The following is a 25970-nucleotide window of genomic DNA, read 5'->3' as shown; positions in this document are numbered from 1 at the left end:
CCGTTTGGAAAACTTATTGCAGATTGAGAAATCATGTGACTAAACTGAATAATAAGAAGAATAAACTACACTACGAACCAAGATAAATGAAATAAAGAATGACAATAAAAATCTTTGGAGCACCTTAAATGGAATTCTGGGAAAAAAGGCAAACTTCTCTCCATCATTCATTGAAACAGATGGCTCATTCATCACAAAACCAACTGATATTGCCAACTACTTTAATGACTTTTTCATTGGGAAGCTTAGCAAATGTACGCATAACATACCAGCAACAAATGCTGACACTACACATCCAAGTATATCTGACAAAATTATGAAAGACAAGCACTGTCATTTTAAATACCATAAAGTTAGTGTGGAAGAGGTGAAAAAATTATTGTTGTCTTTCAACAATGACAAGCCACCGGGGTCTGACAACTTGGATGGAAAATTAATGAGGATAATAGCGAACTATCTTGCCACTCCTATTTGCCACATCTTCAAGTTAAGCCTACTAGAAAGTGTATGCCCTCAGGCTTAGAGGGAAGCAAAAGTAATTCCGCTACCTAAGAATAGTAGAAATGGTGTTTGACCAGATACAATGCTATTTTACGGTAAACAAATTGGCAACAAACCTTCAGCATGCTTATCAAGAAGGACATTCAACAAGCACAGCACTTACACAAATGACTGATTGGCTGAGAGAAATTGATGATAAAAAAGATTGTGGGGGCTGTACTAAATAGAGCCATGACTACGTGGAACTCCACATCAAGTAACTCATGCAAGCAGTAAAATTTGATTTAAAAACAGATTAAAAAAAAACACCTTACGGAACAGCGGGGACTGTGAAGCAACACAAACATAGGCGCATACACACACGACAGCATACGCACTGTACACACACGTGCACATGGATTTTGTACTGTATATATGTGGTAGTGGTGGAGTAGGGACCTGAGGGCACACAGTCTGAATGTAATGTAATGGTTTTAAAATGTTATAAACTGCCTTAATTTTGCTGGACCCCAGGATGAGTAGCTAGCTGCTGCCTTGGCACCAGCTAATGGGGATCCACAATAAATACAAATACTCTACTGAAGTTTACTCTACTGAATCTTATTTTTACCCATTTAAACTGTTCTTGGTCTGGTCGTAGTATCGATCCACTGGCCCTTGGTTTGGGTCTTAGAAAGTCTTGGTCTGGATGTAAAGGGTGACTTCATCTCTGGTACTCACACCAATTATATAGTTTTGAATCAATGTGGGTAGTGGACCAGTGCACACTTCAGGGAACATTGTATTGAGTATTGAGAGGCATGGCCAGAAGGAGGCGCCATTCCCTCCAAGAACGACTTCAATTGTTAGGGCCAAATTCCCTCAACTTCATTGGCTCACAGCGGTAATGACGTTTAAGATATAAACTTAATTTATAATGCATTTAAATATATTGGTCTATAGATGCTCTACGGCAGGTTTCGGAGAGATCAGTTGAGTGATTTCTGAGGATATGTTGTTTAAAAATGCTGAAAAAGCTCACAGTTTCAAAATGGAGGATGATCCATCATGGTGACATCATCAGTCTTGGAGGCAAATATGTTCCTTCGGTAGAGAGGAACCTTTGTACCAAATTCCGAGACTCTAGGTCAAACGATGTGTTGGAGCTGACCTTTTGAAATTAAGGTTCAATTAAACATTTTAAAAATACAATACGATAATGTACAGTAAAGTATAGTTCAGTACAGTATAGCTCAGTACAGCAAAGTAATGTACAGTACATTTTAGTACAGTAGAACATATTACAGTAGAGTAGAGTACAGTACAATACAGTACATTATAGACATCTATGGTTGGGCCAAATATACTGTAAGTCTATGTTTGTGCTCTTGGAGGGTTGGAGCAACTTGCAGGCTATGCATGTCAACACCCTACATGTTTTCCTGAGGTGTGCACTTATCCACTACCCACATGATTGTCCTCTGTAGCTCAGTTGGTAAAGCATTGCAGGAAAGTGGTTTTGATTCTCACGACCACACAAATGTAAATAATATATGCATGGATTACTGTAAGTCACCCGGGTTCAAATCTTGCCAGTTTCAGAAAGGCTTCCCTAGAGCTTCTTCGGGATAGGGGGCAGTATTCAGAAGTTTGGATGAATGAGGTGCCCAAAGTAAATTGCCTGTTACTCAGGCCCAGAAGCTAGGATATGCATATACTAGAAATTGGATAGAAAACACTCTAAAGTTTCCAAAACTGTTAAAATAATGTCTGTGAGTATAACAGAACTGATATGGCAGGCAAAAACCCGAGGACAATCCATCCAGAATGTATTTTTCTCCAGCTCACCACTGATGACAATGGTTGTCAATGGGAATATAAAAGGAATCACCTCCCAGATTGCAGTTCCTAGGGCTTCCACTAGATGTCAACAGTCTTTAGAAAGAGTTTCAGGCTTGTTTTTTGAAAAATGAGCTAGAATTTGTAGTTTTTGTAAGTGGCTCCCATTTTGGCTGTAGTGTTTGTAACGCGTTCCGGTGAGGGCGCGCACTTCGTTATTTATCATTAGCTAGCACAACGTGCCATTGGAACATAGGAGTGATGGTTGTTGATAATGGGCCTCTGTACGCCTATTCTATAAAAAAATCTGTTTCCCTCTACAATAGTAATTTACAACATTAACAATGTCTACACTGTATTTCTGATCAATTTGATGTTATTTTAATGGACAAAAAATGTTCTTTTCTTTCAAAAACAAGTAAACTTCTAAGTAACCCTGAACTTTTGAAGGGTAGTGTAAATAAAAAAAAGTTTATTTGTCACATTCACAGGATACAGAGTCAGTTTCTGTCCTGCCCTTGACTTTGGTGCAGGGCACGTGATGTCAATGCCCTCTTTGTCGCAAAACTCCCTGATCTTCTCAAATAAGTTTGTCTAGTTGTGTCCAGTCCAGGTGCTGCTTGCACAGGCAGACCATCTATGGGAGGAATGACGTCAGCATTTTGCAACAGCTGAAACCTGGTCCCGACTGAGTCCGAATGCTCTTTGGCGACAACAACACCAGGCTCCAGAGCATCAAGGCTGTAAAAACAGGAAAATAGACAAAAAACATTTCAAGACATTACAACCTTGCGTAACATAAATTTACCTCCCAAGTTTAGATATTAAGAATATATTCACCTGGAGTGCTGGTACTGCTTGATCTGTGGCAGCAGCCTGAAGTACGGAGTCAGGTGTTGTTGCCAGCCATAGCTTTCCACCAGCATCATACCATCCTCCAGTCCAATTAGCTGTGGGATTTGTATATGTATTTATTAAGGATCCCCATTAGCTGCTGCCAAGCTACTCTATCTGGGGTCCAGCAACATTAATGCCGTTATATACAGCTTAAAATATTACATGACATTACATTTCATAACACTTAATCCAATACACTTTATTGTGTTCCCTCAGGCCAATACTCCACTATCACACATTTACAATAAATCCATGTGTACGTGTGTCTAGAGTGTATGTCTTATCATGTGTATGTGTGTCTATATCTCTTCACAGTCCCTGCTGTTCCATAAGGTATATTTTGATCTGTTTTTTGAATCTGATACTACTTGCATCAGTTACCTGATGTGGAATAGAGTTCCATGTAGCCATGGCTCTATGTAGTGCTGTGCGCCTCCCATAGTCTGTTCTTGACTTGGAGATTGTGAAGAGACCTTTGGTGGCATGTCTTATGGGTGTCTGAGCTGTGTGCTAGTAGCATGTCAACACTTCTTACAAAAACAAGTCTCTTCCACTTTGAGCAATGAGAGATTTACATGCGTATTATTGATGTTAGCTCCCGGGCACATTTAAGGTGCCAGCTGTGCTGACCTGTTCTGAACAAATTGTAACTTTCTTTGTGGCACCTGACCACCCGACTGAACAGTAGTGATAACCCCTGGGATTTTAACCCCTGTCACGGTGCTGTTCTTCACCATCCAAGCAATCTCTTGTTCACTGTGGTCTTTCTGAGGCACTGCTTGATGAGGCTGAAGCACCAGTCAGGGGAAAACTTGGTGTGGCCTGTGATCTGGAAGTGAAGGTCCAGACTGTGGTGGATCTTGTGGATGGTCCGCCAGGCACAATACCAGAGCACATACTTGTTCTTGTTAAAAAGTAGGTCCCAGAGCACAAACTAGTTATTGTTAACCTCTCTGGGGTATGTGGGATGCTAGTCAGTGAAATAGCAGGGCGGCAAATTCAAAACAACAAAAATCTCATAATTCAAATTTCTCAAACATACAACTATGATATCCCATTTTCAAGATACACTTCTCGTTAATCCAACCACATTGTCCGATTTCAAAAAGGCTTTACGGCGAAAGCATAACATTACATTATGTTAGGACAGCGCCGAGACAAGAAAAACCACACAGCCATTTTCCAAGCAAGGAGAGGCGTCACAAAAACCAGAAATACAGCTAATATTAATCACTAAACTTTGATGATCTTCATCAGATGGCACTCATAGGACTTCATGTTACACAATTCATGTATGTTTTACTCAATAAAGTTCATATTTATATCCAAAACCCCCATTTTACATTGGCGTGTAATGTTCAGAAATGTTTTGACTCCCAAAACCTCCGGTGAATGAGCACATCAATTTACAGAAATACTCATCATAAACGTTGATAAAATATTCAACAGTTATTCAAAGAATTATAGATACACTTCTCCTTAACCTCTCTAGGCTAGGCGGGACGAATTCGTCCCACCTACGTAACAGCCACTGCTAGCCTGTGGCGCGATTTTCAAAACCTTAAAAATCCTATTACTTCAATTTCTCAAACATATGACTATTTTACAGCCATTTAAAGACAAGACTCTCGTTAATCTAACCACACTGTCCGATTTCAAAAAGGCTTTACAACGAAAGCAAAACATTAGATTATGTCAGCAGAGTACCAAGCCAGAAATAATCAGACACCCATTTTTCAAGCCAGCATATAATGTCACCAAAACCCAGAAGACAGCTAAATGCAGCACTCACCTTTGATGATCTTCATCAGATGACAACCCTAGGACATTATGTTATACAATACATGCATGTTTTGTTCAATCAAGTTCATATTTATATCAAAAACCAGCTTTTTACATTAGCATGTGACGTTCAGAACTAGCATACCCCCGCAAACTTCCGGGGAATTCGCTAACATTTTACTAAATTACTCACGATAAACGTTCACAAAAAGCATAACAATTATTTTAAGAATTATAGATACAGACCTCCTCTATGCACTCGATATGTCCGATTTTAAAATAGCTTTTTGGTGAAAGCACATTTTGCAATATTCTAAGTACATAGCCCAGGCATCACGGGCTCGCTATTTAGACACCCGGCAAGTTTAGCACTCACCATAATCATATTTACTATTATAAAAGTTTGATTACCTTTTGTTGTCTTCGTCAGAATACACACCCAGGACTGCTACTTCAATAACAAATGTTGGTTTGGTCCAAAATAATCCATCGTTATATCCGAATAGCGGCGTTTTGTTCGATGCGTTCCAGACACTATCCGAAATAGTAAAGAAGTGTCGCGCGCATGGCGCAATTCGTGACAATAAAATTCTAAGTATTCCATTACCGTACTTCGAAGCATGTCAACCGCTGTTTAAAATCAATTTTTACGACATTTTTCTCGTAGAAAAGCGATAATATTCCGACAGGGAATCTCCTTTTCGGCAAACAGAGGAAAAAATCCCAAAGGCGGGGGCGGTCGGGGTCACGCGCATAAGCCAGTGTCCCTTGATCGGCCACTTGAGAAAGGCGATAATGTGTTTCAGCCTGGGGCTGGAATGACGACATTCTGTTTTTTCCCGGGCTCTGAGCGCCTATGGACGACGTGGGAAGTGTCACGTTAGAGCAGAGATCCTTAGTAATTGATAGAGATGGAAAAGAAGTTCAAGAAATTGTCAGACAGGCCACTTCCTGTAAAGGAATCTCTCAGGTTTTGACCTGCCATTTGAGTTCTGTTATACTCACAGACACCATTCAAACAGTTTTAGAAAATTTAGGGTGTTTTCTATCCATATGTAATAAGTATATGCATATTCTAGTTACTGGGTAGGAGTGGTAACCAGATTAAATCGGGTATGTTTTTTATCCAGCCGTGTCAATACTGCCCCCTATCTTAAACAGGTTAATGCAACCGCTGTGTCAGAGTTCAAAAAAGCTTTACGGCTAAAGCAAATTTTGCAATAATCTGAGTACAGCGCTCAGATATCAAAACAATCCATACAGATACCCGCCATTTTGGAGTCAACAGAAATGACAAAAATTACATTATAAATATTCACTTACCTTTGATGATCTTCATCAGAATGCACTCCCAGGAATCCCAGTTCCACAATAAATGTTTGTTTTGTTCGATAAAGTCCATCATTTATGTCCAAATACCTCCTTTTTCTTCACGCGTTTAGTCCACTACTCCAAATGCAGGAAGCGCACGCAAATGTCACGACGAAAAGTCAAACAAAGTTCTATTTAAGTTCGTAGAAACATGTCAAACGATGTACGGCATCAATCTTTAGGATGTTTTTATCATAAATCTTCAGTAATATTCCAACCGGACAATTCCAATGTCTTCAAAAAAGAAAAGGAACACAGCTAACTCTCACGTGAGTGCGCGCCACTGAGCTCATGTCATTTTCTCAGTCGTCTACTTCCAGGAGCTCTTATTCTCTCCCTATTTACAGTAGAAGCATGAAACAACATTCTAAAGACTGTTGACATCTAGTGGAAGCCTTAGGAAGTGCAAAATGAACCCTAATTCACCGTATACTGTATAGGCAATCACTTGAAAAACTACAAACCTCAGATTTACACACTTCCTGGTTGGATTTTTCTCAGGTTTTTGCCTGTCATATGACTTCTGTTATACTCACAGACATCATTCAAACAGTTTGAGAAACTTCAGAGTGTTTTCTATCCACATCTACTAATAATATGCATATCCTACCTTCTGGGCCTGAGTAGCAGGCAGTTTACTACGGGCATGCCTTTCATCCGGACGTCAAAATATTGTCCCCTACCCTAGAGAAGTTAAAAAGTAGATGGGATCTGGCTGCATACAGTCAGGATAGTGCACCTGCAAACAACAACACTAGAACATTAGTGAAATAAAAATGAATTGTCACATCCTTGTCAGTCTTTACACATGTCTGTCAAAATTTGAAATGTATAATATCTGAAAATGTAGCTGGATTTACACTGACCGTGTGCAATGCCATAAGAATCATCACATCTTTCTCCGTCTCTGTCATGGATGCCATGGTTGCCCTTAGTTTGAAGATGTAATCTGGAGACAGGTGTTTTATACAGCAGCCTTCTGTATTCTCTTTTTGACTCCCTCCGCATTTGCAATCAAACTCCAGAATTGTATTAATCTCCTTATGATTAATCTTCCACCAGGCATTCCACTGATTTCAAAACAAGGTCAACTTCTTCCATGACAACAACACTGTTGATCGCTGTTTCTTCCCCATCACTGTCATCAGAAGACTCCACAATGTCTCGTTCAATGAAAATGTTTTTACCTAAATCAGGGATTTCTTCATCGTCTAATTCATTTTCAGAGTCAGAGAGAGACAGCATGGCACGATCGTCCTCCAGAAAGTAGTTCTTCACAATGTTTTCCAATTGACCTTTGTTGATAGCGCCTTATAAATTCAGGGCAGCAATGTTATTGAGAAGAGTTGGAAACATTTTTCAGCTCTCCATGATATCTTTAATAAAAAGCTGCAGTAGAAAGGATTTTCTACACATACCGAGCAGCTTATGTTATAGACAGAAGGTGCTACATGGCAGACCAATCCGAACTCATCTCTTGGCATGTCCAGCCCATTCATTATCTCAGCCCATCATGGCTAGTGGGAAGGTTGATGTCTTTTTCCGTGGCTAAACCAACTAGGCTCGTAATTTAACCATTTTATTTGTATTTACAGATGGCATACATGTTTGTTATTAAGGCACATGAAAGTTCACATGTTCCAGAAGGCATTTCTGCCCAAAAAATGCATTTAAAAATGGAATTACAAAAAAACGATCAAAAGCCTCTCATTTGAAGTAGTGGCTTTCGACATACACCTAGTTTCCTGAAACAAGTCACATACACAGTACCAGTCAAGTTTGGACACACCTACTCATTCCAGTGATTTGCTTTATTTTAAACTATTTTCAACATTGAAGACATCCAAGCTATGAAATAACACATGGAATCATGTGGTCACCAAAAAAGTGTTAAATAAATCACAATATATTTTATATTTGATATTCTTCAAAGTAGCCACCCTTTGCACAAAGATCAGTCAGTCCAGAAAAGTTTAAGAACTTTGAAAGTTTCTTCAAGACGCAAAAACCATCAAGCGCTATGATGAAGCTGGCTCTCATGAGGACCGCCAGAGGAAAGGAAGACCCAGAGTTACCTCTGCTGCAGAGGATAGGTTCATTAGAGTTACCAGCCTGACTCCAATAATTACCTAATCATTGTAGTGTCTGTGATCTACATCTGTATAGATTAGTTACTATTCTGTTACTAAGCAGTAATGTATTACGGCAGTGTTATGTTACTACACCCAATAGGAAATGCACATGCACACTATTGGGCCGGGGTCTGTAGAGCACGAGGTGTTTTTGACTAAACAAAACTAACTGTACTCCTGTCTCCTGCCTGGTCATTTCTCCACAACACAAATATTACAGTGGCGACAAGGTGATTAAGCTTCTTAAACGGACATTGCTTGAAGGGAAGAATGTTGCGTGAGTAATGAAACTAAAAATAATTATGTAAATCGTCAGTTATGTTTTTTAAATTTCGCCCATAGAAAATGCTAAACACTGCTAGTAGGTACAGTGTTCAGAAGCTGCCAAGTAGCAAGCCTATTGGAGTCCAGAATAGTGACACTGCCCTCTGGTGGTTAAATAAAAAAACTGTCATTGAACCCATTGAAATTAGATGATCTCAGTGGAGAAATATTGTAAAAAAAAATACAAACAATAAAAAGGAAAAACCATAATAAACAGAACATTTGAATGACACTAAGTGGCAGTGTTTTTACAACTAATGCCGGTTTGCCTGAGGCTGATGCCGTGCAGGTGTTTGTACACATGCATATACACACACTCTCATTCAAATAAACACATACAAGAACACACACATACATGTAGTAGTGCTAGACATGCACACAAACATATACAGTTGGCATTGCTGTTATGATTTTAGTTGTCCTTGATGTCTTTTGTTTTACTTTCTTATTTTTTTGCATTGTTGTTTGCTGTTTTCTTCTGTCTTTTCCTTTTTTGTCTTTAGTTCATTCTCTTGGTTGTTGGTGCATTGAGGGGTTCTTGGGGTTGGGGAATGGAATTAATTAGATTTTTGTTTTCTTTTTTTCTGGGGGGGGCTGTGGGAGGGGTCTCGAATGGTTGAGGGACAGCTATTGGGGAACTATGGGGGGGATCTTGGAGGGTTCGGGTTCACGTTTTTTGGCCTGGTGTTAGATCGGTCAACGTGCCCTTGAGCAGGGCATTGACCCTGGATGCTTCTGTGTGTCGCTCTGAATGGGAATCTGTTGGATGACTGGTATGATGTAGTTATTGAGTGGCTTCACTGCAAATTTTTTGTATGTTTTGAATATTCAATAAATAAATAAAAAAACTAAAAAAACGAAATAAATAAAAAGCGAAGAAGAAACGTAACACAGTGTGCACATTATTACAAATGAGTGCAGTAAACGAAGTGATTGCAGAAACTTCTGAAATTAAGAAAGTGAAGAATTAGATGAGAATTAAGAAAATTAAGAAATACAAGGAATAAGGAAACTGAACAATGAACTGTGAAAATGGCAACCATTGGTCGATTACCAGAATTTGAGGCTACAAAAGAGGATTTTGATTCTTATTTAGAGCATTTTGAGCATTGGCTGGCAAATGAAATCAAAGATGAAAAGAAAGCAGACGTATTTCTCCGTGTTTTGGGTCCAACTGAGTATGGATTGCTGAAAGGTCCAATAAAAGCAATGGAGTTGACCTATTCAGAATTGACTGAAACTCTTTCAAGGCATTTCAAGCCTAAGCCAATTCTCATTGCAGAATGTTTCAGATTTTTCCAACGTCACCAGAGTCAAGGGGAAACCGTGGCTGACTACATCCTTGCTTTGAAAAGGCTGTCAAGTACATGTGAGTTTGCACGATTTCTTGATGATGCTCTCCGAGACAAGTTTGCATGTGGTCTCACAGGTGAAGCATATCACAGAAGGCTTCTGTCAGAGAAGGACCTGACCTTCAAGAAAGCCTGTGATATCGCACTTGGACTCGAGTTTGCCCACAGGGATACTATTGAGCTATCGGGACATGCAGAACGTCAGAAAGGTGTTCACAAGGTCAGTGATGCAGGTTCTGGAAAAGGCTCACAAAAGTCACACTTTTCTCAGTCCCCTCCTCAAGCTTACACAAGAACAAAGCAGCCCACATCACAAAGGTCTATGCCAAGTTGCTACAGATGTGGGGGAGATCATCAAAATGAAAAGTGCCACAATTGAGGAAAGATTGAACATTTACAGAGAGTGTGTAAAGCTCCAAAATGCACAGCAAGAGCGCACAAGGTGTCAGACGCAGCACAAGAAGAGGACGGTACAATTGAAACAGTATTGGAACTGTTCACAGCGTACACAGTTCAACAACAAAAAGATGGCATCTATCTCAGCATGGAGTTAGCTGGAAAACCAGCAAAAATGCAGCTGGACACCGGAGCGTCAGTATCTCTTATTCCAGAGAGACTCTACAAAGAAAAACTGAAAGAGTGCCCTCTTCAGCCAGCGTCCATCCGCCTTTCTTCATACACTGGTGACACTATTCCTGTGTTAGGGCAGATCCAAGTACCAGTCCGGTATGAGGGGAAGGAGTGGACGCTACCGCTTGTCATTGTTAAAGGAGAACAATAAGCCTTGCTAGGCAGAAACTGGCTACAAAAGATCAAGTTGAACTGGGGAGAAATCTTCAGTCTGAGAAATGACAAACCAGTGAGTCAGGCTACACTCACTAACATGCTGGAGAAGCACAAAGAACTTTTCAAAGATTTCAACGGCGAAATACAAGATTTCACAGCAAAAGTCAGAGTGCAAGAAGGAACCAAGCCTATCTTTCACAAACCACGTCCAGTTCCCAATGCTCCTAAGGAAGCAGTAGAGAAGGAACTGGACCACCTACAGAAGAATAACATCATCACAAAAGTAGAGTGGAGTGACTGTAGTCCCAAAGAAAGACAAGACCGTCAGAATGTGCGGAGACTACAAGGTCACAGTAAATCGCTGCATACTACCAGAGGAGTATCCACTACCAAATGCTGAAGATCTGTTTGCCACTCTAGCTGGTGGGAAGGTTTTCAGTAAGCTGGACCTGTCATTCATTTATCAGCAACTGAAGCTGGTTCCGGAGTCAGAACAGTATCTGACCAACAATACACACAAGGGGCTATTCAGATTCAATCGCTTGGCCTATGGAATCTCTACAGCTCCAGCAATATTCCAAAACACAATGGATCAGATCTTGGACGGTATAGACAATGTTCTGTGCTTCATGGACGACATCCTCGTGTCAGCACCAACCATTGGAGAGCACCTTGCTCCTGAACTGTTACGGAAAGTTTGTGGCAAACTTGTCCACATTGTTGCATCTGCTTCATCAACTGCTGCAGGCCGATACAAAGTGGAATTGGTCCCCACAATGCGAAGAAGCATTCAAGACTTGCAAACAGCGTCTGCTAAAGAGCAAGTGGCTTGCCCACTATGACACAGAGATGAAGCTGAGACTCGCTGTCATAGTCCGTGTATGTAGGTGGCAGGGAAGTCAGGCGCAGGAGAAAACAGAGTGGTTAAAAAATGGAGTATTTATTTCCAAAACGAACTCCAAAATCCACGTAGAAAAATAATCCGGGTAAACAATAACCGCACACCGATACATAAACAACACGTACATAACATAACAAACAATCACCGACACAGAAATGAGGGGAAGCAGAGGGTTAAATACACAACATATAATTACTGGGATATGAAACAGGTGTGTAAAGAGACCAGACAAAACCAATGGAAAATGAAAAACTGATCAATGGTGGCTAGAAGACCGGTGATGTCGATCGCCGAACACCACCCGAACAAGGAGGGGCATCAACTTCGGTAGAAGTCGTGACACTCACGTGTGATGCATCTCCATACGGAGTAGGAGCCGTCATCTCACATGTTCTACCGTCAGGTGAAGAACTCCCTATTGCATTTGCATCACAGACTCTGTCACCAAGTGAGAAAAAATATGCTCAAATTGAGAAGGAAGCCCTGAGCATAATATTCGGAGCGAAGAAGTTTCACAAATACCTCTACGGAAGGAAGTTCCAACTGCTGACAGATCATAAGCCTCTGTTGGCCGTCCTTGGACCAAAATCTGGCATACTAACCCTTGCTGCACTTCAAATGCAATGTTGGACTCTGATATTGCTAGCCTACGACTACGAGATCGACTACAGACGATCCAGTGATCACGCAAATGCAGATGCACAATCAGTGAAGATGATAGAGCAGTCTTCCAGATCTCTCTCATTGATGAACTGCCCATTTCTGCTTCAGACATAGCAGAGGAAACGAGGAAAGACCCAGTGCTTTCCAAAGTCTTTGACTTAACATTAAGCGGTTGGCCAACCTTCGTAAATGACGATAACCTTCGTCCATTCATCGATAAGAAAGACCAGTTGTCCACTGATCAAGGATGTGTTCTGTGGGGATCAAGGGTGGTGGTACCTCACAAAGGAGACTGCTATCTGACCTGCATGAGGGACATCCAGGGATCACTCAAATGAAAGCACTCGTCCGCAGTTATCTGTGGTGGCCTGGACTGGATCAGGACATTCAACAGCATGTAGGCCATTGCTCACCTTGTGAAGCTGTTTGCAACAAGCCTGCTTGTGAAGCTGCACCTCTTCATCCATGGTCCTGGGCTGCTACACCATGGGAACGCATCCATGTGGATTACGCCGAGATTGACAAGCAACATTTCCTTGTTGTCATTGATGTCCATTCAAAGTAGATTGAAGTGTTCCCTACTCAACTGACCACAGCTGAGAAGACCATCAATCTTCTCAGACACCTGTTCGCATCCTTTGGACTAGTCAGGGAGCTCGTATCAGACAATGGCCCTCCTTTCACGTCAAACGATTTTGAAATGTTTCTCAAGAACAACGGAGTAAGGCACATCCTTACCATCCGGCATCAAACGGGGCAGCGGAGAGAGTCGCGCAAATCTTTAAAAAGGCCTGGACTAGACTCGAGGTTCAGTCTGTGCCCACCCACCAAAGGCTTCCCCGGTTCCTGTTTACTTACCGTAACACACCACACACAGTAACAGAATGTACACCAGCTGAACTGTTTCTGAAATGCCAACCACGTATCTGCCTGACATTGTTGAAATCAGACTTGTCAAGCACTGTGGCAAAGCATCAGCTACGCAGAAGAAATCTCATGACAGACACTCAAAGACTGTCAGAGAATTCAAAGAGGGAGAGAGGGTGATGCTACGTGATTTCAGACACCCCAAGCGCCTGTAGAACTCAGGTGTGATCTTGCAACACAGATGACCTTTGATTTACCAAGTCCAATTTGGTGATCGCCATTTTAACGTTCATGTGGATCATCTGCTACGGTCCAATGCCCCAGCAGAGACATGCCGATAGAACAAGAATAATAATGACCCCAGGACTATTCTCCTGACTGTGGACGTACGGGAGAGACAGAGCCTGACCTTCCACCCGAACCTGGCCCACCACTGGAAGCCCAGGAGGAGCAGAGATATCCTATTCGACAGCGAAGGGCACCTCAAAAGCTTGACCTGTGAGTTGAGCTGTTTCAAGAGGTAACAGACAGTAAAACAAACAAACACTTTAATATGTCCTAGATAAAAGGAAAGAAAAAGGACATCACCTGGGTTAGGTATTAGGACCCAAATTCCATCTTCGGGGCAGACCAGTAGTTGAAAAATGGTTAAGAATCTATTGTTCAGATATTGCATTAGTAGTTCCCTAGCGTATTTACCTTGTTCTCTGGGAGTTAAACACTATGGGGGAGGAGTGTAGTATCTGTGATCTACATCTGTTTAGATGAGTTACTATGCTGTTACTAAGCAGTAATGTATTACGGCAATGTTATGTTACTACACCTAATAGGAAATGCAGATGTGCACTATTGGGCCGGGGGCTGTAGAGCACGAGGGGTATTTGACTAAATGAAACTAACTGTACTCCCGTCTCCTGTCTGGTCATTTCTCCACAACACAAATATTACAATCATGATCTTCAGTTTAGAATGCAATTTCATTAATCAGCTGTGTTTGCTAGGGATGGAGAAAAAGTGTGACACCAATCAGGCCCCCGATGACTGGAGTTGCCCACCTCTGCCTTACATGTTTGTGTGTATCTAGAGTGCATTCGGAATGTATTCAGACACCTTTACTTTTTCCAAATTTTGTTACGTAAAAGCCTTATTCTAAAATGGATCAAATGTTTTTTCCCTCATCAATCTACACACAACACCTCATAATGACAAAGCAAAAACATTTATAATTTTCTTTGCAAATGTATTAAAAAGAAATAGAAATATCACATTTACTTAAGTATTCAGACCCTTTACTCAGTACTTTGTTGAGGAACCTTTGGCAGCTATTACAGCCTTGAGTCTTCTTTGGTATGACACTGCAACCTTGGCACACCTGTATATGGGGAGTTTCTCCCATTCTTCTCTGCAGGTCCTCTCAAGCTCTGTCAGGTTGGATGGGGAGCGTCGCTGCTCAGCTATTTTCAGGTCTCTCCAGGTTCATCGGGTTCAAGTCCGGGCTCTGGCTGGGCCACTCAAGGACATTCAGAGACTTCTACCGAAGCCACTTCTGCGTTGTCTTGTTTGTGTGCTTAGGGTCATTGTCCTATTGGAAGGTGAACCTTTGCCCCAGTCTGTGGTCCTGAGCACTCTGGAGCAGGTTTTCATCAAGGATCTCTCTGTACTTTGCTCCGTTCATCTTTCCCTCGATCCTGACTAGTCTCCCAGTCCCTTCCCCTGAAAAACATCCCCACAGCATGATTCTGCCACCACCATGCTTCACCGTAGGGATGGTGCGAGATTTACTCCAGGCGTGACACTTGGCATTCAGGCCAAAGAGTTCAATCTTGGGTTCATCAGACCAGAAAATCTTGTTTCTCATGGCCTGAGAGTCTTTTAGGTATCTTTTGGCAAACTCCAAGCGGGCTGTCATGTGCCTTTTACTGAGGAGTGGCTTCCAACTGGCCACTCTACTATAAAGGATTGATTGGTGGAGTGCTGCAAAGGACAACCACCAGAAGGACAACCATCTCCACAGAGGAACTCTGGAGCTCTGTCAGAGTGACCATCAGCTTCTTGGTCACCACCCTGACCAAGACCCATCTCCCCCTATTGCTCAGTTTGGCCGGGTGGCCAGCTCCAGGAAGGGTCTTGGTGGTTCCAAACTTCTTCCATTTAATAATGATGGAGGCCACTGTGTTCTTTGGGACCGTCAATGCTGCAGAATTGTTTTTATACTCTTCTCCAGATCTGTGCCTCAACACAATCCTGTCTCGGGGTTCTACGGACAATTTCTTCGACCCAATGGCTTGGTTTTTGCTCTGACATGCACTGTCAACTGTGGGAACTTATATAGACAGGTAAGTGCCTTTCCAAATCATGTCAAGTCAATTGAATTCACCACAGGTGGACTCCAATGACTTTGTAGAAACATCCCAAGGATGATCAATGGAAAAAGGATACACCTGAGCTAAATTTCGAGTCTCATAGCAAAGGGACTGAATACTTATGTAAATAAGGTATTTCTGTTTTTAATTGTTATTATTTGTAAAAAAAAATCTAAGAACCTGTTTTCACTTTGTCATTATGAAGTATTGTGTGTAGATTGATGAGGAATTTTGTAAAATGTGGATCCATTTTAGAATAAGGCTGTAACATAAGAAAATGTAGAAAGACTTTCCGAATGCTCTGTAAATGTATCTTTGTCTCTCTGGGTCTATTTTTCTGCCTCCATCTCTGTCTGGTGCAAGCTCCAGCCACCTTATGATGAACTTCGCCGTCTCTTCATGTGAAGCCTTGGAAGTAAAAGTGTTTCCCCCGACAGCACCTTTGAATAACCTTTGAATAGCAAAAGAAGTTTGACACCACACAAATATCCTAGGAATCACAATCCAGACCTCAAATGGGAAGCACAACAACACAATAACCACAAAGGTTTACAATTTAAACACTGAGTCAAACAGATCAAGAGATATAAACATGTTCCTGTTGTAGCGCCACCGTGTGGTCAATCTGAATGTGCTTGCATATGTTGAGTCTTGACAGGGTTTGGAACATGTGTACAAAGTTTGGTTACAATACAAATATCTGTGTCTGATTTATATGCATTTATGTGCCAGACCATGACCGCATTAATGTTTATTGGTCAGTTGTTTGACATACTAGTCTGGAAAATATTGCGTTGAAACACATTGGTCCATAGATGCCATATATCAAGTTTAATCCAGATCGGCCCTGTGGTTCTGGAGGAGATGTAATTTAAGTGTTTTGAAAACATTCTAAATGGCAGAAAATCCATCATGGCAGACCTTGTGGGTCCTTGAGGCAAATGTGTTCCTTGTGAGAAGAGGGAACTATGCACATAATTTCAAGACTCTAGGTCAGGTATGGTCAAATGGCGATCCGAGAGCAGCAAAATTTCCATCAGAAAATAACCTTTTTCTGTGATCTATTGTCAGGCTATGTCATAATAGTATTCTAATTCCTGATTCCATGGTCAGGCCACTGTCTGTCTCTCACACCAGTCTCTCTTATCTTGTGTCCCCTGCCCAGTATTCATGGAAACAGCTCTCAGATGATAAACAGTCACAGTTGCGTGCTATTCAAGATCCTTTGGATGTCCCTACCCAATCGAAGTTGACATTTAAAATGGTTAAGGTTAGGTAAGGGATTTGGATACTTTAGAGCTCCCGAGTGGTGCAGTGGTCTAGGCACCACATCTCAGTGCAAGAGGCATCACTGCAGTCCCTGGCTCTAATTCAGGCTGCATCACATCCAGCTGTGATTGGGAGTCCCATAGGGTGGTGCACAATTGGTCTGGGTTTGGCCTTATTGGAAATAAGAATTTGTTCTTAACTGACTTGCCTAGTTAAATGTAATAGTGCTATGCCCAGGCCTAAACCCTGATTGGTTTACATTCAAAATAGATTTCTCAGATAAAAAAGAGAAAAGTTATACATTTATCAGTGATTGAAGAATCTTAACTAGACAAGGAAGCCTTGAAATGGGGCAATTCATTATTAAGATCACTACTATCCCCGCCCTTATGGAGTGGCAGTACAAGAGCTGAATTCCGTACTTTTGGAATATTTCCTGATAACAATGTTAAATAAAAAATGTAAGTAATTGAGCCAACAATGAATGGCGCAGCACAGTTAAGCAGACCGGGATCCAATTTGTCGGCCCATGTGGATTTCTTGTTGTTTATTGCTAGCAAAGCATCCAGGACTTATTTTTCTGTAAATAGCCTGAAATAAAAGCTTTGACCATCATTTCTCTGAGTTCATGCCAACCCATGTCAACTCGAGTTCAAATCCTGCCACTTTCAGATAGACAGCCCTATACAGTGAGGGATTTTCTGGTGTTGTGCCTGAACAAAAATTTGATGACTAAAAAAAAAAACCTGGGTCCACACCTTTTGGTGTTTCTTCTGGTTCATTATTATTAGGGATTCAGCAGTGAAGCTGGTAAAACATTATTGTGTTTCTTCTGATTCATTATTAGGGGTTCAAACATTGAAGCTGGTGAAACCCTATTGTATTTGTTGGCGTTCATTAGGGGTTCAAGCAGGGAAGCTCGTGAAATCCTGTTGGATTTCTTGGATTTCAATATTGTGGGGCTTGCGAAGCAAAAGCAGACCGGGATATGTGAATAACACATTTTTAAACTAAAATGTCAGATAGAACATCTTCCTTGTCTTCCAAAAAGGATTATTCAAATGAAAACAGTTCTTGGTAGAATCCTATCTCTCCGCAAAGTCTTTTGGAACCCTTTAGGAAACCTTTTGGAACGCATTTTTTAATCAAAGTTAAAGAATAGGACTAAATAAAATCAAACTTTATTTAAGTGCATTTAAAGTTTGATTTGATTTACTCCCATTCTTTAACATAGGTTTTTGGTTGAGATGGAGACGTGAATCCAACATATCAATTATTAATTTGTAGACAAACTTGAATTAAAGCCAGACTAAGTCAGTGGCACAGATGGAACAATCCAAGCAGAAGATACATCTCCTTAAAATGTTCATATTTGGTTGCGTTGACCACGAAACACAATTCCATACAGTAGGCCTAAATAGCCTGAAGTTATGGCCTTCTTACAAACTAATGTAACATTCAACCTTAAAATGAGTAACACATCCACGGCCACATCTTGATTTTACTGTAACTATACATTTATTTTTATGTAATCATATCAAGCGTGCATATTCAAGATAGTATGTATAGGGTCTGTGGAGATATTCACAATTGCTGTAATAGGTACATGGTGCAGAATATCGAACAGGATTTATGACTTGCACCATGTATCAGGGTAAGACCCAGATGCAGACCATGTCGAAGTAAGAATGCTTATTTCAGCAACAGCGGCAAAGGTACAGGATGGCAGGCAGGCTCAGGGGCAGGCAGAGTGGTTAGGTGGGCAGGCTCAGGGTCAGGACAAGCAAGGGTCAAAACCAGGAGGATGAGAAAAGAGAGACCGGGGAAAAGCAGGAGCTGATATAAAAAATGCCGGTTGACTTGACAAACAAGACGAACGGGCAACAGACAAACAGAGAACACAGGTATGAATACACAGGGGATAATGAGGAAGATGGGCAACACCTGGAGCGGGGTGGAGACAATCACAAAGACAGGTGAAACAGATCAGGGTGTGACACCATGTACCTTTAATGTACAAAAGCATTCCAGGTCATTTGATTCTGCTATTAGATGAAGCACAATGAAAATACATTAATCTATTGTATAAACAAACTAAATATCTGACATTGTATTCCCATTTGAACTTTTATGTGCTTTTAAGTGGTTGAAAACGCAGTGATACACATTTGGGTGACAACTACACCAAAAATCTCACATTGTTTTTCCATTGGAATTTGGTTGTGCTTTTAGATGGTCGAAACCAGAGTGACAACACATTGGAAATTCAACTAACTTTTGTCTGTCTTTTTTAACCAAATATTACCTAATTATCCACGTTGAAATAACATGGTGTGCCCATTGGGTTGTTTAACCCCTGTGCGGCCTCCGTCCCGTATGCGGGACGGACATCCAGCGAAAAATCATATCGCCATTAGCATAACAAAATGTAATAATTAAAAAAAAATAAAAAAATAATCAAATTATATTGTTTTATAGATACACCTCTCCTGAATCGAACCACGTTGTCCGATTTCAAAAAGGCTTTACAGCAAAAGCAAAACATTAGATTATGTTAGAGGAGTATATCGTAAAAGTAGCCACATAGCCATTTTCCGACCAACCACATGCATCACAAATAACCAAAAAACAGCTAAATGCAGCACTAACCTTTGACAATCTTCACCAGATGACACACCTAGGACATCATGTTACACAATACATGCATTCTTTTGTTCGATAAAGTTCATATTTATATATAAAAAGAGCATTTTACATCGGTGCGTAACGTTGACTAACTATTTTCCCTCAAATGCATCCGATGAAACAGAGCTACAATTTACTAAATTACTATTCGAAAACATTTTTAAAATGTAATATTGTCATTCTAAGATTTATAGATGAATATCTCTTGAAAGCACCTGTAATACCAGATTTAAAATTAACTTTACTGGGTAATCATACTTTGCGATGAAAGGGGATGCGATACTCTGAAAAATAGGCTAACGTTACATGTCAGCGCCATCTTGGAACAATCGCATATCACATCTAGTCTTGTATACTATTGTCAATAATCCCTTACCTTTGGTTGTCTTCATCAGAAAGCACTTCCAGGAATCCCAGGTCCACAACAAATGTATTTTCGTTCGAAAAAGTTCATCCATTATGTTCCATTAGCTTGTTCTTGTTAGCGCGTCTGAAAGCTGATCCAAATCCCCCGTCGGGCGCGGGTCAGCCATTTCGACAAAAAGCATTTTTTTCCCATTTAGGTTCGTTCAAACATGTCAAACGTTGTATAACATAAATCTTCAGGGCCTGTTTCAACAAGAGAGCCAATAAGATTCGAGGGGGTCGATTGCATTGTGTTTCAAAACGTTTCGAAAGGGGAGGGTAACCAGGGGCGCCGGCGTCATAATGGTGATGGCCCTCTCCGTGTGACCACGTTCCACAGCGTCTCATTCATTCAATTTTAACAGTAGAAGGCTCAAACCAATTTGTGAAGACTGGGGACATCTAGTGGAAGCAATAGGAAGTGCTCAATGAACCATAGCTCACGATGTGATTAATAGGCAACGTGATGAAGTTGAGTTCGCAATTCAGAATTCCACTTCCTGTTTCCATCTGTCTCGGGGTTTTGACTGCCATATGAGTTCTGTTACACTCACAGACACCATTCAAACAGTTTTGAAACTTTAGGGTGTTTTCTATCCACAAGTATTAATTATATGCATATCCTAGCTTCTGAGTTTGAGTAGGAGGCCGTTTAAAATGGGCACGAATTTATTTCAAAAATCGCTTTAGCGCCCCCTATCCTAGGGGAACGCCAAGAGGTTTCATATCCCTTGACTTATTCCACATTTTGTTTTGTTACAGCATGAATTCAAAATGGATGATTTTCTTTTTCCACACCCATCTACACAAAATACCCCATAATGTCAAAGTGAAAACATGTTTTTAGATAAAAAAATATTTCTTCTGAAAGTATCTAATTTACATAAGTATTCACACTCCTGTGTCAACACATGGTAGAATCACCTTTCTGGGTAAGTCTTTACGAACTTTGCACACTTGGATTGTATAATATTTACACATAATTGTTTTTAAAATTCTTCAAGCTCTGTCAAGTTGGTTGTTGATCATTGCTAGACAGCCATTTTCAAGTCTTGCCATAGATTTTCAAGACGTTTTAAGTCAAAACTGTAACTAGGCCACTCAGGAACATTTAATGTTTCCTTGGTAAACAACTCCAGTGTATAATTGGCCTTGTGTTATAGGTTATTGTCCTGCTGAAAGGGGAATTTATCTCCCAGTGTCTGTTGGAAAGCAGACTGAACCAGGTTTTCCTCTAGGATTTTTCCTGTGTGTAGTTCTATTCCGTTTATGTTTATCAACAAAAAAAATCCATAGTTGACAAGCATACCCATAACATGATGCAGCCACCACCATGCTTGAAAATATGAAGAGTGGTACTCAGTGATGTGTTGTGTTGGATTTGTCCCAAACATAACGCTTTGTATTCCTTGCCACATTTCTTTCAGTTTTACTTTAGTCCCTTATTGCAAACAGGATGCATGTTTTGGAATATTGTTATTCTGTACAGGTTTCCTAATTTTCACTCTCCCATTTAGGTTGGTATTGTCGAGTAACTACGATGTTGTTAATCCATCTTCAGTTTTCTCCGATCACAGCCAATAAACTCTCTAACTGTTTTAAAGTCACCATTGGCTTCATGGTGAAATCCCTAAGCAGTTTCCTTCCTCTCCGGCAACTGAGTGTATTGGGTGTATTGATACATTATCCAAAGTGTAATTAATAACTTAAAGCTTTTTAACCCATCAATCAATATATGCCCTTCTTTGCAAAGCATTGGAAAACCTCCCTGGTCTTTGTGGTTGAATCTGTGTTTGAAATTCACTGCTCAACTGAGGGACCTTACAGATAATTGTATGTGTGGGGTACAGTGTGGGGTACATACAGTCATGGCCAAAAGTTTTGAGAATGACACAAATATTAATTTCCACAAAGTTTGCTGCTTCAGTGTCTTTAGATATTTTTGTCAGATGTTACTATGGAATACTGAAGTATAATTACAAGCATTTCATAAGTGTCAAAGGCTTTTATTGACAATTACATGAAGTTGATGGAAAGAGTCAATATTTGCAGTGTTGACTCTTCTTTTTCAAGACCTCTGCAATCCGCCCTGGCATGCTGTCAATTCATTTCTGGGCCACATCCTTTGTTCCCCGAGCCACTTATTTATCACTTTTGCCTTATGTCAAGGTGCTCCATCATGCTGGAAAAGGCATTGTTTCGTCACCAAACTGTTCCTGGATGGTTGGGAGAAGTTGCTCTCGGAGGATGTGTTGGTACCATTCTTTATTCATGGCTGTGTTCTTAGGCAAAATTGTGAGTGAGCCAACTCCCTTGGCTGAGAAGCAACCCCACACATGAATGGCCTCAGGATGCTTTACTGTTGGCATGACACAGGACTGATGGTAGCGCTCACCTTGTCTTCTCCGGACAAACTTTTTTCCGGATGCCCCAAACAATCGGAAAGGGGATTCATCAGAGAAAATGACTTTAGCCCAGTCCTTAGCAGTCCAATCCCTGTACCTTTTGCAGAATATCAGTCTGTCCCTGATGTTTTTCCTGGATAGAAGAGAGAAGTGGCTTCTTTGCTGCCCTTCTTGACACCAGGCCATCCTCCAAAAGTCTTCGCCTCACTGTGCGTGCAGATGCACTCACACCTGCCTGCTGCCAATCCTGAGCAAGCTTTGTACTGGTGGTGCCCCGTTCCCGTAGCTGAATCAACTTTAGGAGACGGTCCTGGCGCTTGCTGGACTTTCTTGGGCGCCCTGAATCCTTCTTCACAACAATTGAACCGCTCTCCTTGAAGTTCTTCATGATCCGATAAATGGTTGATTTAGGTGCAATCTTACTGGCAGTAATATCCTTGCCTGTGAAGCCCTTTTTGTGGAAAGCAATGATGACGGCACATGTTTCCTTGCAGGTAACCATGGTTGGGAAGAACAATGATTCCAAGCACCACCCTCCTTTTGAAACTTCCAGTCTGTTATTCGAACTCAATCAGCATGACAGAGTGATCTCCAGCCTTGTTCTCGTCAACACCTGTGTTAACGAAAGAATCACTGACCGTTCCACAGGTGCATGTTCATTAATTGTTTATGGTTCATTGAACAAGCATGGGAAACAGTGTTTAAACACTTTTCAATGAAAATATGTGAAGTTATTCGGATTTTTACTAATTAACTTTGAAAGACAGGGTCCTGAAAAAGGGACGTTTCTTTTTTTGCTGAGTTTAGTATCTTGCTTAATTGTTACAAAATTAATGTTATTGCACTGTATTTTCCACAAAGGTTTGATGCAAGTTTTAAGTTAATTTATATTCAAAGTTAAGGATTTTAATATTCCCAACACGCTATTCCTGATGTGTTATTTTCACTGAGGTCATACCGTTATTGTTAAATATGTAACTGTATTGAATTTGTAACACTTCATATGAAGTTTATTGCAATTCCTGCAAATACTTGCCTAAAAGATACGATTGTGCTATTCTTGATAGTATGTAATATGTAGAGCACTTTAGTTATTGGCTGTACCATTATTCATTTCTGTTATCAAATAAATCACACTCTGTAAGGAGTGAATATCAAAGAGTGGGCCAACAATAAAAATGTAAACAATGAAGCACATGCATACCATGCCATTTTCACGAGAATGATTTATATCATGTAGTTCTCAAGGAACAATTAATCTATGAGAGTAACAAATGTTTTAAACATGATTTCAAGTCTTTAATTACAACAAATCGATAAACAATTGAGTATCAGGTCCTTATTTTTGTGGGTATGATATTGCAAGATAATTGTGCTAATCTCTTGTACTAAATTGATGTTTTTCAAACTCAAGAGGTATATTTATTAGTTAGTTTTGTTTCTTTGTATATCGTAAAAGAAGAATGAGAATATGTTTTGAAATGGCATATATTGCTGTTATCTGAAGGGGGTGGTGGGTTTTCCTGGTGAGATGAAATGTAAACTCATTATTTGACTCTCTAATTTGAAGCAGTTTTATTTTGTGCTGTGATTTAGTGTTTTGGAAAACTGATAGTCCATGGAATAGGTCTAAAGGAAATATGATTTTCAGTGGTTTAGATGGTGCAATGACTATACATTGCATGTTTTGTCATATAAACAGAAATGTCCGAATTTTAGCAACCAGGCAATGACGGAGTGATTTCTACATACTGTGCTTAGTATAGGAGAAAGAGTCCACTGCACTTCTATTTGCTAGTAGGCTTGTTGTGGACCACAACTGAATCAGCATTTATTGTGAGCATGTTTGCCTGTTTGTTTATTTTCTATACACTGAATTTAAGTAAAATAGGTTAATAATAAACAATTACTATCCAAAATGGATGCAGTTTGACAAATGTAGTGATATACCTGTTTTTAACACCACCCGCCACTGTGACAAAAGCTTGACAGCTGGGAGTTCCTGTGGTAACACTTTTGACCAGGGCTGAGCTTGCATTTTTTTTGTTGCTGAAAGGCCTCTTTTAGTAGAATTGAGGGATGTGTGAGTGTTCCATGACATGGTGAAAGAACTGAAAAACAGGAACTGTGGACAGAGAAGAAATTATGGGGCTAAATTATGGGGCATTGACTTGTTTAACCAACAATGCAGTTTTAAAAAATAGAGTTAAGAAAATATTTACTCAATAAACAAAAATAAAAAAAATGTTTCAATAAAAGTAACACAATAAAATAACAATAATAAGGCTATATACAGGGGGTATCGGTACAGAGTCAATGTGCGGGGGTACAGGTTAGTCGAGGTAATTTGTGCATGTAGGTAGGGGTAGAGTAACTATGCATAGATAATAAACAGGGAATAGAAGCAGTGTAAAAACAAAGGGGGGAGGGGGGTCAATGCAAATAGTCCGGGTGGCCATTTGATTAATTGTTCAGCAGTGTTATGGCTTGGGGTTAGAAGCCGTTAAGGAGCCTTTTGGACCTAGACTTGGCCCTCCGGTACTGCTTGCCATGCGGTAGCAGAGAAAACAGTCTATGACTTGGGTGATTGGAGTCTCTGACAATTTTTGGGGCATTCCTCTGACACTGCCTAGTATATAGGTCCTGGATGGCAGGAAGCTTGGCCCCAGTGATGTACTGGGCTGTACGCACTACCCACTGTAGTGCATGTTATGTGTGTGTTGGAGTGTCAGTGAGCATGAGTGCGTAGAGTCCTGTGATTGTGCATTGAGACAGTGCAAAAATAATAATAATGTTCAGGAGCCTGTTGGTGTCAGACTTGATAGACTGGTACCGCTTGCCGTGAGGAATCGGAGAGAACAGTCTATGGCTTGGGTGGGAGTCTAGTAATTTTCCGGGCTTTCCTTTCACACTGCCTGCTATAAAGGTTCTGGAGTGATGTACTGGGCTGTCCGCACCACCCTCTGTAGCGGCATGCGATCAAGGGCGGTGCTGTTGCCATACCAAGCAGTTAAGATGCTTTCAATGGTGCAGCTGTAGAAATACCTGATATTGTACTGTAAATTCCAAGGCAGCAGCTACTCTTCCTGGGGTCCAAAAATTAAACAAAATAAAAAATACATAACAGATATAAAAATACATACATAAGCACTACATTCACATTACAATTTAGCCATTCAGCAGTATTATATTAAAATTCACAATATTTCAACTCACTTGCCTGTCTTGCAATGTTAGAAGACAATCAAAGTTGCAATTGTGCTTGCTGCAAGTGCTCTCCAGTCTCCAACATTGTCCAACGTAACAATGGTGGGTAAAAAGCTACTTTTTTAGCAGCATATCTGTCGGAAAAGTTAGGGCTCAATTCCCATAAGGAGACCTGGAGATTTGTCCACCATATTAGCATGAATGAAGTAATAAAGTAATCCAATACCTTTTTGGAGTAAACA

At 40.6% G+C, this 25970-nt stretch overlaps 1 protein-coding gene across 2 annotated transcripts in view; it reads left to right on the top strand.

Moving 5' to 3' along the window:
* The window catches only part of cpn1 (carboxypeptidase N, polypeptide 1), a 183250-nt gene that overhangs the window by 12339 nt on the left and 144941 nt on the right, over positions 1–25970 (top strand). The window lies entirely within an intron of this gene.

Source organism: Salmo salar, chromosome ssa19 (assembly GCF_905237065.1).
Source record: "Salmo salar chromosome ssa19, Ssal_v3.1, whole genome shotgun sequence".
Taxonomy (NCBI): Eukaryota; Metazoa; Chordata; class Actinopteri; order Salmoniformes; family Salmonidae; genus Salmo; species Salmo salar.
The sequence above is the reverse complement of the archived record's forward strand: the minus strand, read 5'-3'. Positions and strand labels throughout refer to the sequence as shown.